The sequence below is a fragment of the Glycine soja genome, chromosome 18 (genome assembly GCF_004193775.1).
Source record: "Glycine soja cultivar W05 chromosome 18, ASM419377v2, whole genome shotgun sequence".
NCBI lineage: Eukaryota > Viridiplantae > Streptophyta > Magnoliopsida > Fabales > Fabaceae > Glycine > Glycine soja.
This window is the reverse complement of record NC_041019.1, coordinates 46,875,339-46,881,847: the sequence shown is the minus strand read 5'-3', so window position 1 is coordinate 46,881,847 and position 6,509 is coordinate 46,875,339.

The window sequence follows — 6,509 nt, the reverse complement described above, 5'->3', positions numbered from 1 at the left end:
TTTGTTGAAATGTTTTTGTTATTGTTTTGTATTCTTTTAAAAATGGTAATAAAAAAACACTTGAAATTGATCATCAAAATGTAAATAAAGATATAATATGTTACAAATATTTGAAAAAAAATTATTTGTGAAAGGATATTCCACATGTAAGTTTTCTTATATGGTGTTGTGGTCTTCCTTTCGGTTGTTGTTGAGTTATTTTTTTATCGTCCTCCTTTTGGTCTTCGATCATATCGAGTCGGTTTTACTCCAATTGGTGTAGTATCACCACGTCGACCCCATTTGTTGATGTAAAGAGGACATTTGTGCATGATAAACATCACAACCCCATCATGATCATCATTATCATTTTGATCATCATTGTCACCGTTACCACGACCACTAAAATCATTGTTATATCTTCTTCGTCATCGTTATCGTCATTGTCATTAGTCATGCCCCTCCTCTTAGTAGGTAATGTGGAATGATAACAATACATTGATGGTGTTGGATTGTATGCAAACAATGGTGTGGTGGAATATATGGCGAACATATTTGAATGTCCAAGAAAAATATCAAAACTATAAGAAACTTGATGAAATGAATATTGAGCGGTATATGTTGTGAATCTGATGGTTGAAAAGTTTGATGATCATGAGGGCCATATATCTGGAAAAACTTACTTGTTGATAACTAGATTGTCCAACATATTGTTGATGTTGGGGCATATCTAAAAATGCAAATTGGTAATTGATAACTACATCATGTCGCATAATCTAGAAATTTGGGTTCTACTTGTGGTTCATCATGCTAGAAAAAAAAACTAATAATTAAAGACTATTTGCATGTGTCAATATATATATATATATATATATATATATATATATATATATATATATATATATATATATATGTTGTGTGCTATAAATATTTTCATTCATGTATAGTACGTTTAATTTAAACAGTATGTGTTTGAAAAATATTCTTGGAAGTACAACAGTATGATATTTTAGTTGAATGTTACTGTAGCAGTAAGTCCCGTGGATGAGAAAGGACAGTAAGACTAAGGTGTATTGTTCAAATAAAATATTAAGACATAATATACTGTGGTTATAAGAGTAATGTTCAAACTGTATTGATTTAAAAAAAAGAGTTAAAATTTTTTATTGTTTTAGATCCAAGAAACTTAGTAACATATAATCTTATGGAAACATTTCTATGGAACCACATGAAGGCAAAGATACTAGCGGATGATATCATTATGTCGGGTCATCTAGGTTTTCTCTAATGGTATATGCATGAAACCATTCCAAGAAAAGGACGTTAACTTTGACTCTTTCGACAAATTAATAAAATTTGTCTTGGATTTGCTTTCTTTTTTAACCCTTAAATGTTGAAAAAACCATCTCATATGATATTCATTCTCTGGAGGATAAAAGTCTTTTCTAAGGATATCTTTATCAATGCTAAATTTATCAGATAACATCATAAGGTTCATACATAGAGGAATATGTTGGAGATTGGATCGACTTTTGGTCGTCCTCTTGTTCTTGATTATATGTAGTTCTAGGTATACTAGAGGTTGTATCTAATCCTTGGAGGTTTATACCAGGAAACTGGTTTTGCGACTTAGATCTAGTTAACACTATATATATATATATATTCATAGACAAGTGTCTTGCTGAAAGCAACATTTGAAAGAATAAGTTCATGGTTTCTTGAAAGAGGGATGCAAACACTCCATATGTTAAGGACTAGACACATATACTTGAAAGACATATATGTCATGATGCAAGAAAATCAATGTTGTTCTAACACACATCACGTTCAAATGTACACTTAGGAAACATCTAAGTTTAAGGTAAAAGAGCATAGGAATCCCCTAGTAGGTCGATGAGCAATGACCTACACTATTAAATTGAATGAATGGTGGTGGGATTGTAGGAAATTTCAAACACTCTAACTTCTTGTTTGCATGTTATTGTAGCTTGTGCCTTTTTCCATTTAGACTTGTTTATTGACCCTATGTACAAGTCGCAAAATATTTACAAATTTTATCAATATTAGTTTCAGTCCATTTGAAATGAAGATTATCGGTCTCAATACAAGGTCCAATTTTGTTCCTAATCATGTCATCTGACGAGAAAAATATGCAAGATCAAGTACTAGTTTCATACATAAATGGATGAGTCAATTTTAAATATGCCTAAAAAAGTTTATTGTATAGAACTGAAACTATGGGAATTGTCCACATACGAAATTAAATATGTGAAATTCTTTGCGCTATTTTAATCTTTTTTGTGTTTAATTAATTAGTTTACATTGTTGAATTTATATTAAATTCCATTCATTTATCACTTTATTATTAACATATTTGTTCATTATATTTTATCAATAGCTATTATTTACTAAATAATTTAATTATATTTAAATAATAAATTTTCTCATTATTTAATAATTTTACAAAACAACTATAAAATGGAAAATCCAATGTTTTATTTATTAAATAATTTCGTATTTTTTTTAAAATAACAGTAAAAAATCCCTAAACATACAATTCCTATTAATCATTGGAAATCATTTAAAATATTAAATTAATGAAAGTCGTGAGTAAGAGGACGACTTCATTAATAAATTAAAATTTAATTAAGTTAAAAATTTCTAAGGTCATTTTCTAAAAGATGACACCAATTATTAACATTAATATATATATATATATATATATATATATATATATATATATATATATATAATAAGTTGTTTCTATAAAGAAGACTTCTAAATTTTTTATTTTTTTTTAAAAAATAAGCACACGCCAAAGTCGTATTTTGAAACAAGATTTGTCAATACCATGTAATAAATTAAAAATATATCCATTGTAAGTTAAAAAAAAAGTTACCCTTGATTGATAAAAAAAAAACACCTAATTGCTTTCACTAGCATTCTAACATTAACTCACCTAATCTTTTAGTGCCAACCCTTCAGGCTTTTCTAATGCTAATAAGCTAGAAACTTAATCATGTATTTTATTACAACATAAATTTTGGAAACAAAGCTTTCACATTATCACAATTTTTTACTCTGCTCACAAATAGAAAGGAAAAAGTGCTTAATTAATTATGTTTATTTAGTTATTAAAACTTTTATTTTGCACTTATACTTTATTAATTTTTCTAATGAAAAAATATATTTACAGTTATTATGTTTCCATGCATAACATAGGGATATGTACTATATAGGAATCAAGAAAGAAGAAAAAGTCGTTTGTGCCGGAAAATTATCTTTGTTTCTGTTTGATCTTGGAAAGATTGTTGCACAACAGACGTCAACACCAATAATATGCTATAAATAAACATTATTATGACATCTATTATGTTTGAGTAAGTACTTAAACTTTAAGCTTTCATATGATTATTGATATGATATGGCTATATATTTTGAACATTTATTGAAAACTTAGTATATAATAAATATTTAATAAACTACATATAATATAACAACATAGTAATTAATTCCCCTTGCCATAAACGTAATAATTATCATGTGAGACTAATAAAGATGTTTGCAACTTGCTGAGGATTCCAATTCTAATTAATTGTGAGAATTCCAACTTGTGTGTGCGCGTGTATTTTAAGAAAATCAATTATTAAGATAAAAATAATTTTTTTAAAGTAAATTTTCAAAATAACTTGATTATATATATATATATATATATATATATATATATATATAAATTTAATCCAATAGTTTTAAATTTTAGTGTATTATATATATGAAATAATATTTTTAAAAATTAATTATTAGTCAGATAAATTCAAAAGTAGTTCGGATTGAATATTAACAATCTCATCCCTAATTTAAAATCTAACTTTGATTGTTTAGAGAAATCCAAACTCAATTCTAATCCTAATTAACTTGAGTTTTCCTATCAAAATGGAGACGAATCATGAGTTCAAACCTCATTATCATACCTACACAAGACCTTGACCCAAAAAACATATCATGAACCTAAGCTTAATTTACACACCAAAACTCTAATGTGTACGAGTAACTCCATCTTCATAAGGGGATATACCTACAGTAGTCACTACCACACGGCACAAGGTTACATAGGCTAAAAACTATAAGAAGTTGTGTGTTTTAGAGTATCTCTAATGAAATTCTTTTTAACCAGTTTTTTAAATTATTTTTTGTGATTCTCTTAATATTTTTTGTTGTTCTTACATTATCCTATCATTATAAGAAATTTATACATAATTTTATTCCAATATAAAAAACTCTAAAAAATTTTAAATAACTCACACTTTTATATATTTTTTATTTTCACTTAATTATGATTTAATTATGATATTGTTATATATCAGATAAATATTATTTTTATTACCAAGAAACAATTTCTCATAATTTCTTAAAAAAAATACAAATCTTATTTTTAAAAAATTCTTCATACTATCTAAACTTACTTCAATGAAAAAAAAACTATAAAAATAATTTTTTTAGTTAAGAAATCCTTAAAAAAAACTCCATAAGATGCTCTAAGGTAGAAACATTAACTTCCACGAGCCTTCTCACACTTGTCAAATGTTAGTGTGTTCTCATTTACAAATTGCGTGGCACATACTCAAATGTACAAGCAACATGCACAAATCACAGTTTTCTTTAAATTTCTTATTCTTAATTTTCTTAAAGTGGAGATAAATCCAATCTAGCATGTGTCTGGGATCCAACCATGTGTTTGGGCTCTAAGACCCAAGTCTTAACACACATGCCACTAAGGCTAGCTAACCAAGACACTACCACAACCATATGATTCAACCATCATGACTCTCAATTTGGAGTTATAAGGAATATTCTTTAACTTTAATACTTTTCATTTTCTATAAAAAAAAATATTTATTTTCAAATTTTCAAGATTTAAAACATTTGTTTTGAAAATATCAAAAAATTTGTACTAACATCTTAGGATCACAAAATAAATGTCTTCAACCAGCCATATTATTTTATCGCGTAATTATCACGTCTGACTAGTAATTTACATCACAAATTTATTAATTTTATTCATAATTATGTTAAAATTTAACTAAAACTGGTTTTTACTTATGAAAAACTTACACCAAAAATTTGAAAAACTCACTTTACCATAAAGTGACCTAATTTGGAGGATTTGTGAAATGCCCCAAAGAAAAATATTATTAATTGATGAGGGGACTGGCATGAGGTTTCCGAGAGTCGCCGCTATGTCACGAGAAAAACCCGGGCCACGCAAGAGCAACTGTATTTCTGTCTATTCACTTCGTTTGTGTCGCAAAACAAAACACACTCACTGCAACCCTTTGCTCTTTCTTACGTTACAAACACCACCAAACCAAAACTTACCCACCCCTGCCATACTCTGATCCATGCCATTCACATATGATGGGTCCACACACTTCTAATTCAACCACAAATTTGCTATGCTGCTGCTACCTATCTTTTTTTCTTTCTTTCTTTATTCTCTCTATGTGTGTTGTGTTGGCTTGGCTCTTTAATTCACTCTTCAGTGATTTGCTCAATTCAGGTTCTACCTTAAATCCATGCACAATGCAACCTCCTTCCATTTGCTTTCAGTTGCACATCACGGGTTCTCATTAATATCCTCTTCTCTCTCTCCGTGTATGCAAGTATGACCCCCCTTTTCTATACTCACACGCGTGGCAAACTATTTAACCAATGAATATTGATTGAATAAGGTGGCCAGAGAGAGACACGACCCTTCATGGGCAGGTTTTGGCATCAGAAAAAAAGGTATGGTATTAAGTGCGTAATTGCATGTTTTGTATATACATTTTGTAAGCTGTGTATTCTTATTAATTTTGTGAAATGGTGTATATAATAAATGAGATTTTAAAGTTATACCAGTATAAGTTTAGACTTGCTAAAAGTTGTGTATATTTTGTAATCCAAAATTTAATTATAAAATTCATTATAACCAAAATAATTCCATCAAAGTATCGTTTCCACCTATAAAAACCCAAAATCTAATTTTTGTTTATGTGTGATTTATCTCTTTTAAAACTATTTGGTTAGATCTGTAAAAAAAAAACTATTTGGTTTAAAACCTTAAAATTGATTCGGAATAAATTCATTAATGTAAAATTGATAGGATTTGGTGGCTTATATTTGTCTCAATACAAATAAGAGAAATGCTAATGATATTCTCTTTATCACTCTCTTTATAATTGACTAAAATTTATTAAAAGTTATCAATTTTGGTAGGTCACATTTTTATTTAATAATTCTCTTTTGATTTAGAAATAAAATCAACCAAAATTGATAATTTTTAATAAATTTTAGTCAATCATAGAGAGAGCCTACGAGAAAGTGTCGGTAGTATTTTTCTTGCCCTAAAAATATTAGGCTCACTTTGAGTGGTTTTTAATTGTAAGTTTTAAAAATTTTAAAAGTAACAACTAAAAATTTTGGTTTTAGTTTTTTCCATTTATTTTTTAGTTTTAAAATAAACTCATTTTGAAAGTTTCTTATTCTATCAA